The sequence below is a fragment of the Chelmon rostratus genome, chromosome 2 (genome assembly GCF_017976325.1).
Source record: "Chelmon rostratus isolate fCheRos1 chromosome 2, fCheRos1.pri, whole genome shotgun sequence".
NCBI classification, from domain to species: domain Eukaryota; kingdom Metazoa; phylum Chordata; class Actinopteri; order Chaetodontiformes; family Chaetodontidae; genus Chelmon; species Chelmon rostratus.
The window spans coordinates 20,009,890-20,023,400 of record NC_055659.1 but is presented as its reverse complement, the minus strand read 5'-3'; positions in this window follow the sequence as shown (position 1 = coordinate 20,023,400).

Genomic DNA, 13,511 nt, shown 5'->3' with positions numbered 1-13,511 from the left:
ACATTCATCTAATCAATGTTTTCTCATCCATTCATCTCATTTCTGAAAAGTATAGAAACTAACTGGGCTTTCCTGCCCACATTTCAATTTATTGTCTTAAAGGGATTCACTTAAACAGATTTCTGGAGTATATTTAGTTTCTGGGTCAAGAAGAAATAACAAGGTAGGGAAAAAGAGTCATCTCCAAATGATGTACTTGAGAAGTTACCGTATTATTCCGAGGGTGAGAGAATTATTCAGACAGACTCAAACTAATGAGCAAGAAAGGCTGTCCAAATAATGGTTAGATAAAGAAGGTGGCCTATTCTCAACTGTTATCCTCCTCAGATATCTTTTTGTTGTGTAAGAGCCCTTTGCTGCATCGCTCCTGCATGTCAAAGAGTTCGTGCACTTGCTTTCACAACACATTTTGCATGCACACTTCTCAAATAACAACCTCTAGTTGAAAAAGGCGAAACACTGTCAAAGTTTCAGGAACAAAAAATAAAACATGCAACCAGTTTACTTAACCATTACAGGCTTTTGAGGGGATATAATACCACCAAATTATATGTCAAGTTTAACGTTCAAATTACATGCACTGTATCTGCAAACAGCCAGCGGTCTTCTGTTTGTTATTCCTGTGCTGTTATGATTTGCAACTAAAACCAGCAACTGCTTGAAGCAGCATTTAACATTAACTGAGAATCTCTCATCCCAAATTGCCATGAAGGCTCCTCCTAATTTCAGATACCTCTACGAGGTGTTTCCCCATGTCCTCTTCTCTGCTCCCTAGAGTGTTTCACAGAAATGAACACCTCAAACAGTTTGCCACATCTATTTTAGTTCTCCCAGGTTCACTCTTTGGCCTGCCTGTGTTGTCTATGCATGGCGAGCATCAAACAGCACTCTGGCACAGGACTGCAAGCTGGCCTCTCACCTTTCTGCAGCAGCTCTGTGTTTGCTGCTCTTTTGTCTACAGGCTCCAGCTCATGAGATGAAGTTGGCAGAAGCAGCTGGGATGTTAACAATTATCTGACTACTGCCAAACAGTTATATGACTTGGCAGTAAGTGGAGTCATCAAATGAGTGGCTAACATCAACAGATGTTCAGCCGAATTAAACCCTGACTACCTTAACTGAACCCAGACTGCATCCTCAGCAGCCAAAACCTCACTGCACTGTGAGTGTAAGCTCCCGCAGAAACGTCACCCTGCAAAGGCCTCAGCCAGTGAGTGAATGATCAATGCTGCTCATCTGTCCAAGTCTTTGTGTACCTGTTCAATAGCAAGGTATCTGATATGGTTTCTGACTAGCTTTACACATACTGATTCCACTGAAACACACTCATGGTAGACAGTTATGTTTTTAATGTCTTTGCTTTTACTGCTTAGCCATTCATCAATCATAGCGTCACAACATCTGCATCATCAATATGACAGCTAATGTTCTTGGTATTTATTACAAATTTTAGAGTTAGAGTATATTGGGTCCTTCCAAGAAAAGACACGTTTACAGCATTTTCATATTTAATGTTCTTTGATTAGAAGGAGGGACTTCTGAATGTGGTAGGTGGGTTATAGAGGCTGGTGGCTCTCCATTTTTATGAGTGAATCTTCCACCCAGAGAGAGCGCTGGAGGTCGTGTTTTGCTGGCCCCAGTCTGTCTGAGGGCAGTTTTTCACTCAGTATGGATACAGGTCCACTTTTGTCATACGTCATTCATGTCATGACAACGTCTGCTTCAACTGCAGCTTCGGCCTCTGTTTCTCTGTTGTGTCTCAGTGTCTCTAAGCTTGTGTTTGGCTCTCTTTTCCCACATCTGCCCTCTGGGGGTCCTCAGTGACATTCAGCCACCAGAGCTTTAGTAAATGGATGAATAGATGGATGTTCTCGAAGAGGCGACAGTAGCTCTCAGTCATTTCTCAGATTGTCTGTGTTGCTGTCAGTTTGTAAATCATACCTGCCCATCACAGACTGTAAAGACTCATTCGAAGAAGCTTGTATCATATTGTGCAGTGATGGAGGAAGTATTCAAATGCTTAACATAAGTAAAAGCACCACACTGTAAAAATACTCTCTCACAGGTAAATATCCTGCATTCAGAATGTTACTTTAGTAAAAGTAAGTATGAAAAGTAAAAGTACTCAAAGCAAAAACATGTCCCCTGTGACTGTCATACTGTTAGATATCATTATATTATTATTAGTCATGCATTAATGGAAAAGCAGGGTTTTGCTTTTATAGTTGGTTGAGGTGGAGCTCATTCTATTTTCTGTAGGACTGCTGATCATTTTCGTCAATCGATTGATTGCTCGGTTTGTAAAGCTTGTGAAAATGTTGAGAAATGGCATCACGGTTATCCAGAGTCCAAAGTGAGCCTTCACAATGCTTATAGTCCAAACCTCAAAATGATTAAAATTACACATTAAAAGCATTAAAACTATTAAATTCATTCAAAGTAAAAGCAGCTGATCTTCACATTTACGAAGCTGGAACCATGAAGTGTTTTCATATGAAAAAAGACTTCAACGATTTTTAAAACAGTTGCAAATCAAGTTTCTGACAATAGACGAAGTGATCAATCGAGTAATCATACCAGCTGTACTTCAATATACTGTTAGGTAGTTCAGTTTATACCAAAACATCACATCTTCGTGTGTTTTGTGAGTAAAGTATGGTGAAGTACTGTGGCTGGTAATTACAGTAAAGCTGTCAGATAAAGTATATTACTTGAGTAAATGTACTTTATGTTATGTTCACCGCTGCTGCTCAGGCCTTCACTTGTTCTTTACATGAGTACATCGAGTCCTCCCTGTCTGTCTCAGTCTTTACTGTCTCCTTTAGAAAGGCAAACAGGAAATAAAGTGTTTCCTGCACTAAGTCAAATCATCTAATGATTGTAATCATGTTGCTCATCACAGCTATAGGATAGCGTCTATTGAATCACGAGGTCTCATGCTTCCGCCATTTTTAGAACTAAACCCTAAAAAGGCATGTGTTTGTGCATGAGGACAAGGATAAGTGGGAGGCAGCTTCCTGGGGGAGTCCAATGCAACCACAAGACCTCACTGCCTCCCGACTGTGGCTGCTACAAACTTACAAGTTTAGTCCTTACGGCTACAGCCCCTGGGTGGGGGAAGAAACCACACATTCAATCATTCAAGATCAGGCTCCTCTGCAGGGAATCTGGCTTCACTCTGTGCAAGTGGGGAGTTCAGGAGGTGCATGCAGCTGCTCCTCTCACAATAAGAGAAGGCAGCTGAGGTGATTTAGACACCTGGTGAGGATGTGCATGACCTACATTTAGAGGAGCTCAGGGCAGACCCACATGCGAGTTGGTACTGGAGTTATAGTTTGTGGAAGTTTTGGATATCACACTTGACAGGGAACGCTGAAACAAGGTTAAAAAAAAAAAACAGTTGGTTTATGTGTTCAACTTTCCAGAGCAAAGGATCAGCTGGTTTCTGCATTAAGTGGTGACCTTTGTCTGGATGCGTCTCTGTCTACTCGCAGTTGCGGAAGATGCCAGAGAACATTTATTTTAATAATTGTGACTCTGATTTTATTAGATATTCCTCTTATGTCACTTGTTGACAGAAACTGAGCTCATGATGAGAGAGATTTACAACCACCCTTTGAATATCATGTAAAACAAGAAGCAAAATTGGCTAAATTAGCATCGTTTCAAGATTTCTTCTATTTCAGCTCAGTGACAGACACAGCCAACAAATGAGGAAAAATGTTTTGATGTGCCATTTGAAAAGGGCACTCGCACCCAGACGTAAAGGGCAGCAGCTTTCGTCCCACCGAACCCCAAACTCCCTCCCATTCAGGCTACCAACTCCATGTGGGACTGGATATCATAAAGCTCATAATACATGTGAGGTGACACAGAGAGGTCACAGTGTCTGCAGGTGTTCAGCTGTAACACTGAGGCCAAAAACAAGATTCAGTCTTACTCAAAAGACGTATACCAACATCTTCATAAACATGTTCCTGTCAGGATGGTGAGTAAGAGCAGCAGCAAACAAGTCGGAAGACGATCCGTTCTATAATCCTTGAGAATCAGTTAATGTACTGGAAGGTTGACGTCTGTTCCCACCAGAGAATGAACAGACCAAAATATACAATTAAAAACTGAGCCACGATCTTTACCATCAAGGAGAAATTATTATGTAGATGTAAGCTCGCTGCCAATCATGCTCCAATCTGAGCTCAATAATTCATGAACTACACCCTCACCACTGGACCTGGAAAACAAAAAGTCTTGTTAAGGCGTTCATTGGTGCTATATATATAATGCTCATTCATAAATGAATATTGATGCAGGAAATATTTCAGGATATGAGCAAAGCCAGAGAAAATCCCCAAAAATCAGACCAGCATTGATTTTGACACATAAAACGTTTGAAATGCCTTCATGCTTTAGCACGTAGGCAGGATGCCATCTGAGGTACAGTAACAGTATGGCAACATGCGGTTACTGGATCTAAATGATTTTGTGAAGTGATGTTTAGCTTTACCGTGCATTAACATTATTCCGCTCAGCTCAGCAGAGAATGGAAAGCGACATTAGACACGGAGCTCAAAACCAGTTTTTATATGGAATCTACCAAGTGTAGGCCAGACATTAGCGCCGAGTGGCTAATACTGTGGGTCTTCATGTTGTATTTTTTACTTTACTCCATCTATTTAACTGCTATAGTTACTAGCTACTATACAGAACAGATCAATTTATATCAAAACAATACAAATTGTGTGTGCAAATTATTCTGTTGTGTGTATAAGTTTAAAAAGAATAAATCATCTTTTAAGTACTTTTACTCATGAAGAAATTCAAATGCAGGAATTTAAAGTATTTTTACACTGTGGTATTGTTACATTTACTGAAGTAAATGATCGGAGTTCTTCTGCCACCACTGCATCTACTGGATCAAGCCAGGTAAATCTAAACCCAGACATCCACTTGATATGCGGCAGCATGCTAAGAACATGACTTTTAATCATTAACGTGGGTCACTGGCATGTATACAAAACACAAAAAGTCAAGAATTTCCATGCTCATACTAAATGAATGGCTTGGAGCAGACGATGTTTTCTTGAGAAAAGCTGAATAGCGGAGGAGCAGAGGAAGTATGGTATAATAAAAAAGCTAACAAGTTTGAGTTGAAATACTTCTCTTAGCTGAGTATAAAGTGTGTAGAGAAAATGTTGTGTGTGCAACAGAGGCCATGTTGCATCAATATCACATGGGTATCATTTGTAAATGGGCCGTGCACTAGACAGGAAGCCGATATTCAATGTTAACCTACACCTGAGTTAGCAATGAGCTAATAAAAAAATTTGAGAAAACAAAAGCAACAACCTGAGGGGAAATCAGCTCAGCCTATCGCTCACAATAGTCATTTATATTCATATCTCATCCCATTAGGTTAATTAACAGCAGGGCGGCACCATAATTTCACATATTCTGAGCCCAGGGCTATCCTTCGCCCCAGGCTAAGACCTGACCCTGGGATAACTCCTCCTTTTCACACGCATACACCAGGCCTGCTAACTTTTCCATTTTGTTTTAAGTGAGATATGGTATCGCTGAAGTCGGAAGTCCTGCTGTGACATTACCCACCACGGGGGTCGAGGTCATCACCCCACAACCCGCTGGAATTTTGATTAAAAAGTTCAGCAGCTTCAGAACTTTAAAGCCTTTACATACGAAAAGCCAAGTTAATAATCCAGGTCAATGATGAATAAGTATCAGCATACTGGCCAACCTCCAGACATCGTAAATCGGGAGAAGAAACCTTACCGGGGTCTCTGGGGTTCTTCCCCCAGAAAATTGTTAATTTCTGAGACAATTTTCCTGGATTTTAGTGAATTTATGGATTAATTTTGATGGCGATCTGTGGAGTCAGGAGGAGAAATGAGACTCGCAGGAGGATCTGTCAGCAAATACCTTCAACTACAAACAGTAAGACTGTATGAGATAAATGAAGGAGAAAAACATATTGTGCAAAGACAGTGGAGAAAACAATCAAACTAGAATTTATTTAACTAGGAAACCAGCTCAGAAACAAAGGAAAGAGAAAAGGTTCGAGCTGAACTCTCGTTTGGATTTATTGTATTTTTCTTACTGATTATGTCAAAGGTGCTTTCACACATATTTACTGATAAGACTACAAAGGTAATTCATCCTCTTCCACCTTGGCAGCTAAATGAAGCTGTAAACCGATGGTGCTGTCCCATAGTGTCACCATTTGGTTTGTTTGGTTTTGTTATTTCCTGTTTTATGTTGAAGGTTTACCTCGTGTGTCATCTTTTGCTTCACTTCCTGTGTTTTCTCACCTTTGTAACTGTTGATTGTGTCACCTGTCCCTCGTTTGTTTTCAGCTTTGCCTCATTAGTCCTCCCCTCTAGTTTATTTAAGCCAGTGTTTTCTCCCCTCTGTCTCAGCCTGATTGTATTTTCTCATTTGTCAAGTCTTTCCTGAGCATTGGCCCAGCGTTTGCCCATTGTTTGCCCATTGTTTGCCCAGTGTTTCCTGTGTTTCTGGACTTGTTGGTGTTGTTTTTTTTCCCCTGAAACTTGCCTACTTTTGGGTTACTGCTCCCTTTTATTGGATTGGACTGTTTACTTTGGTTTTGAACTTCACCTGAATCTCCTTCCAGTAACTTTTTCCAGTAACATTTCTTGCCTTTTATTTTAATAAATTTACTCAACTGCACCAGCTCTGCCCATGTTGTGTGCTTTTGGGTTCAAACCCTTGCCACATCCTGAACTCTTTATGACAGATACGAGTTTGAATAAAAACCAATGCATGATTGCAGCATATAATGCATTCATTCTCAACCGGTCGAGGCAGATGGCCGCCCACCCAGAGCCTGGTTCTGCTTGAGGTTTCTGCCTGCTAAAAGGACGTTTTTCCTCGCCACTGTTGCCAAGTGCTTGCTCATGAGGGAATTGTTGGGTCTCTGTAGATTAAGAGTTTGGTCTGTACCTGCTCTACATGGAAAGTGTCCTGAGACAGTTTGGTTGTGATTTGGCACCATATAAATAAAACTGAATTGAATTGAATTCATTAGACCACAGCCGGTCTATCCTGTCTGCTGTCTGTTGAGTTATCACCAGGGGAGGCTGCAGGGTAATCTTTGAATGACTAAGTTCATGAGTCAATTGATAAATGCAATGCAATATGAATAAGGTCTTTATGAATAAACACATTAGTACAATAATCAGTTTTCATATATAAATATATATACATATATTTGAAATGATAATTTGTCATAGATATGTTAATTCTGTTGATTTTTAAGGCTGCAGTTAGTGCTGGTGTTGCAGCCTCCTGGACAACATTCATAATTGTAAATGACGAGAGAAAAACATTAGAAACAGCTCTCAATACAATACAATCCACTACAACACCACTTCGGTACAATTCATGTTTTGGCCAAACCCGGCTTGGCAACCTCCGGGGCCGAAAAATGAAGCCAACGCGGAAGTGCCAAAAAGTTCCTCGAAAAAGCGAGTCAGTCCCCATAGACCCCCATATTCAAATGCCCAACTTTACAGCAGAAATAAACATGTTTACAGACTGGTACAAAAAAAAACAGTTTGGCTCTCTATAGCTAAGTTCCCTGCTCATGACAGCTGTATGGGGGTGAATTTTTATATATCTCACCATCAGGGTTGCTTTGAGTGACAGCTAGCCACTAGGTTTCAGCAACCAGGCTTCATGGGGCCCACCTCAGCTCCACCCATGCTCCACCTCTTTGCCCATTTTGGCATCCCACTCCAGTGGGAACCCAGTGTGAGATTCCAAGGGGTGTGGCAAAGCTTCAGCATTTGACACCCTGGGAATGAGGCTGGGCGTATGGCATGAGATGTGTAAGACTCAGCCGCCCTACACTGTTAGCCCAGGGTTAACCTCAGCCGAGCATTTTTACTAGCCCTGGGTTAAATGTTTGTTTAGATGTGTAGCTAATGTTTATGTTCTAGATTGACATGTGACTACTCTGTATAGCCTACTTTAGCCCCATTTCACACCTGGCACCTTTTGGCCCACTGTTAAGTTGTTAATCCCAGAAACTGGCTTGCTGGCCCTGCTTCAGAGCCTTACAGGTTAAAGTCTGCGTTAGCCCACTTTGAAAAGTGCCAGGAATGTGCAAGGGTGGAAGCTTTTTTAGCCTTGGGCTAACAGCTCCCTTATCCTGGAGCTAAGAAAGTTGCAGGGTCCCTAATGCCCCAATGAGGTATCATAATGTGTCTGTGTGTCTAATACCCAACAAAAATGACAAGTGAGTTCATGCAATACCACAACTATACCAATGCAAAGTACTGCACACAGGGAGACAGCAGCAGTGTGAGCAAGACTTCACAGCCAGCAGGGACCAAACACCAGCAAAAGAGCAGCTGCAATCATTCAAACCTCCAGAGTTATAGCAGTGTTAGCTAGCATGCAGCACGTGAAATTACTGAGCTACAGAGTGCCAGCTTGAGAAGCCAAGCACACTGCATAAGGTGCATTTGATATATGTATATCTGTGCACCTGTACAGCAGAGCTAACAGCAGACCAGGTGGAAGCAACATATTTTTAAGATTTTAGAGAAGAATTCCAAACCAGAACCATGTGCTTTGTAAAAAGTGCAAAGATCACGAGCAAAATGGTGAAAGAAGGTGGAATAATGCAGAGTGACATGGTGGGAACATTTACTTGTACCAGCATTGGCGGAGAAACACCTGCAACTATTGATCAGGTGTTTCATCACACAGACCCAGAGGAGAGGATCCCAGCGAAGCTTCTTCTCTGCCTTCTAATTTCCTTTTGGTGCTAATTCAGAAAGCAACAGTAACGACTCCCTTCGGTTCTACAGTCATGTAGCCAGGAGACAAACCGATGCTGCAGGCAGCACCGCTCCCACTGTCAAACAACAACTTCTGCACCACTGAGTACTTAAAGACAGGCTCTCACTGTGTGTATTTATTTTTTTATTAGTTATAAATCAATAAACACATGGCCTGTGGGTTTCAGTTATTGATGTCATTATTAACCCTACCCCAGTGTGTGTGTGTGTGTGTGTGTGTGTGTGTGTGTGTGTGTGTATACTAGTCTTTATCCTGTGTTATTTCTTTTCCACACTGTGTATGTTGCTGTATTGCTATTCTCTTACAGGCTGTCTTAGTGTTTTTGGTTGGAGTCTCATGCTGCCTTGTCTGATGCCTGAGCCTAAAATCCAAGCATTAACTATTGTGTCAGAGGATCCAGCAGAGAGCCCTCTTTGCTCTATATTGTGCGTAAATCAATCTTGTAAATCAAGAACCCAAAGTTCCTGCACACTTCATGCCTGAACTGAGATATTTCTTCTTACACAAACATATATATTCCTTTTAAAGTTTTCTCAAGATTTGCACGTTTGAAGAGGCTCAAAAATCTGTATGCTGGTGCCACTGTATAATGTCCCAAATAATAAAACCGAATAGCTAAAGACGTTCTTATGTATGATACAAATTATATTTGCATGATGAGCAGTCACACCCATGGGCTCTGTTGGATACAGTAGCACCTCCTCCTATGAACAGATGAAGGGTGGGTTAATATTTGGTAATCCTGTTACAAAATGAGCTTCGATGATATTTACTTCATCTGTGACTTGTGGAAACCCAAAGTTGTGTGTGCCGTCACACTAACTTTAGTGTGTCACACAGCACAGACGTGACTGTGACCTCCCTGCTGATTATCCAATTTGTTGGATCAAACATGATCCGTCATTGTTTTCATATTCTCTGTCAGTCCTCTCAAACTATGCAGGCACCATGGCAGCGCAAAATCAAGACATACTTTTACCAAGATGAGCATAGTGCGGTGTGAGGAGTCAAAGAAATGACTTATCGGAACTACAGAAATACATATTTGACAACACATTTTTGATCAAATTCAGGTGAGATTGTGGTGTTAATACCACTGACACAAATACCAGTAAAACACCATAACTGGTGCGCAACACGAACCTTCCAGCTTGGTTTTAATCACATTGATTCTGAATGGAGGGAAAGGTGGTGTCAGTGTCACAAGATGGATGCAGAGTTCTACAGGTGGAGGTGGGTTAATAAGGTGCATGCTGCCTAGTGATTAGCTCCTGTGCGGTGGGAGAGAGGATTAGAAAATAGTGTGAAAATATATGAACTGATAGGAGTCTAGAGAAGTGATGCATCCTGAGACACAAAGCGGTTCCAAAGCTATTAAGCTAGTGCTAGCAGAAGATTTATCAAAGATTAAAAAAAAAAAAAAAAAAGGATTGTGTTGACAGAGATGCAGCAAGTCACTCTTGATTCAGCAGATCATGCCAGTGCTGAATAATTTAGTTTTTGCAGGTCACTGCACAAATGCAAAAGCATACATGTGCATGGTTGGTTCAGTTTGTAGATGAGTCCCAGTTTGATGTTGTATGCATTTTGTGATACTTTGATGTTGCTGCTTGTCTGTGCATGTAATGATCCTCACGTGTGTGCACGCCAGGTTCTCGCAAATATGCACCAACACCAGCGGACACCTGCTGTAATCACGAATGTGAGTGATGCAGATGCTATGGGAAAAAAAAAACATAATCGTTTTGGTGATCAGCTTCAATTCATTTTCAGTCACAGTGTGTGTGAAGCAGGGTGGGGCAGCACATGGCAAAGAACACCATCAGTAGGCGAATGTCGCCATCTTCTGGAGATAGAACAGCTAGTGTGCAAACGTGTGTGTGTATGTCAGCAAGTCAATTTTAGAAATCGTCTAAATAAAGTCACAGCACAACTTTGAGAATATACTTGGTGCCAGTGCTCTGCATGGCCTGCAGTTCCCCTGTGGTGAGCAGCAAAAATTACATTTCCATATGAGAGGAGTCTGGTTCAATTTGTTCCATCCCAGTAGTTGTCACTCCGACTGTGATCTCCTGCTCCTATCTGTCTTTCAGCATCTTGACACTCATTAAACCAACAAAATGAACCCAGACGAAGTCTTTTCTGTGGAGTTGTAGAGATAAAAGCAGCAGCTTTTTGAGCTGTGTTTTCAGAATGTCTTTTCATCACTGCTGTGGTTGTCCGTCCTCAGGCCTCAGACTGAGGCTAGTTTTCTATACTTCTAAATAATTCATGACAGTTACTGGTCCTGGTAGCCCAGGTGTAAATCCATGTCTATTTAGATGGCGAAAATAAAAATCATTTAGAGCTTCATGTCCCAAAAGTAAATACTGATTGTACAGCAATGTGTGAAAGCTTTCATGACATACACAAGAAATAGTAGGAAAGAGAATTATTTGCAGTGTCACTGTGAGTTCCTGGTTTATTCAAGCAGTTCAGTTGGGAATACTAGCAAATCATAAGTGTGTGTTTAGATTTAAGCCTTTTTGTCAACCTAGTAGGCCTTATTTTTCATGCCATAACCCCAGCTGATGGTGCATCTTAATTATATTCCATTATTTACTGTTGGTTTCTACCTGTTTCCATTCCAATCCAGTTTTGATAAGCTGACCGACTTTTTCATACCCTATTAGCCCAAAATGAGCTGATCATGCTATCACTGCCACAATAATTACATCAGTTAAGGTTCTCAATTTTCAACAACCAGCTTTAGATGGAGGTAAACCAATGTCAGGGCACCTCCACTAAGAAATGCTGCAGCAATAATGTAAGTTCTGTTTTTATTTGTCAAAGTTTTTAGATATCTGGCTCTGAGAATTCTGCGTGATGCATTAACATGTAAGAAGCATTTAAGCATTTTAATGCTGCAAATGTGAAGTTTATTGTACCACTATTTGCAGTGAGGGGGTAGTATTTCTACAGCAATGAATCATATTTAATAAACTAACTTTATGTTTTACATAAAGAACCTTAATCTGAAATGTAACTGGTAACTACAGGTGTGAAGAAGACATAGTAGAGTAAAAGTATTTCCCCTGAAATGTAGTACAGTAAATATACGTAGTCAAGTGAAATACAGATATCTCTTTACCTACCTACTTTAATGTAATGCTACTTCCCGACACCACAATAACACACCAGAAGTTCAAGAGCAAACATCTGCTGCTCGCACGGATGGGAAGGTGGGCTTCAAACGTAGGGAAGAAAACATAGTGACACGTCTGAGAAGAGGCCATACAGGTCTCAATCACACATTGCACAAAATAGGCAAGCATCCTACCGGAAACTGCTCACACTGTAACTATCCAGAAACAGTTGAACATGTACTACTTCACTGCAGGAAATATGATATCCAGAGGAAAAAGCTTTGTCAGTCATTAAGGCAGGCAAAACACCACGATTATACACTAACAGGGTTTCTGGGGAAATCAGCAGGCAAGATACATCTTACATAGTCAAGTATTTTTTTTTTTATTAAAAAAATGCCAAGTTAATTAAACTTAAACCGAGTTAAATAAGAGAATCTTTTTTGTTTGTCTGTTTTTGTTTTGTGTTTTTACTGCCTAACCTCTTGTCCACACTCCAGTCCAGTTGGTGGCAGTAATGCACCATAAGAAGAGGAGGAAGAGGAAGAGGAGGAGGAAGAGGAGGAGGAGGAGGAAGAAGTTGCTTGGATGTTGGTTATTCAGCGAAAATGGCTCCAACGGAGGTGTTCGACTGGCAGACTAGTGAAATAATCAAACACCTGTTTGAGGAAGAGCCCGATGTCAGCTGTCGTGTGTTAACACTCGATGCTTCTCTGGAGACGGACAGCCCGGCGGGCGGCGACGGTCAGTGCGGGTTTTCTGCTGTGTGTTCCGTGTGTCCGCTACTGTACGTGTACTACGTGACAGTAAACCAGTAGAGGAAACATCGCTGGGCTGCTGTTCTGTTCGAGCAGAGATGAGATGCTGGAGCCAAACACTCTGTAACACATGACGAACGGCAGGTGGTGTTACCTGGCCCCTCCGCCCGCCCGTCATTTTATGTCCATTGTTTTTGTTCACAACTCATTCAATACGTGACATTTTACTCGTGTAGGCTACAGGCAGGGCACTGTGCTAATTTACTTCACTGTTTACCTCTTTTGCCTGCAGCTTATTTTTGACAAGCTAGCTAACTGAGAAACCGCCCTTAGCTTACTCCCCTGTCGGCATGTCTGCGCTCCGTAAACACGCAATGCGTAAAATACGTACTTTTTTGTTGATGCTTGACATTATATGTGCTTCTCTGTGCTTTTATTTCAGATAATTTTGACCCAGTTGTGATAGCTGATAAACTGAGGAGTGTGGCTGATGCCCTGAATGACGACTTCGCATTTAAAGCTGCACTAGCTGACTTGAAGAAAGCAGCAGCACAAGAGGTACACACACACACACACACACACTGCAACAGTCATTTTAGTAAATGCACCTCAGATGAGTTGAAAAGTAGTTTCATTAGTAAATGTTGGGATACTAGAAGAGCTGTCAAAATATCATTTCACCCAAATTCTGAAAAATGATCATAATAATTCTCATTTGCGTGCAGTGTTTCCCCCATGTGTCGAATGCAAACTGTTTGCTGCCAGGGTGATTATCCACGGACACTGA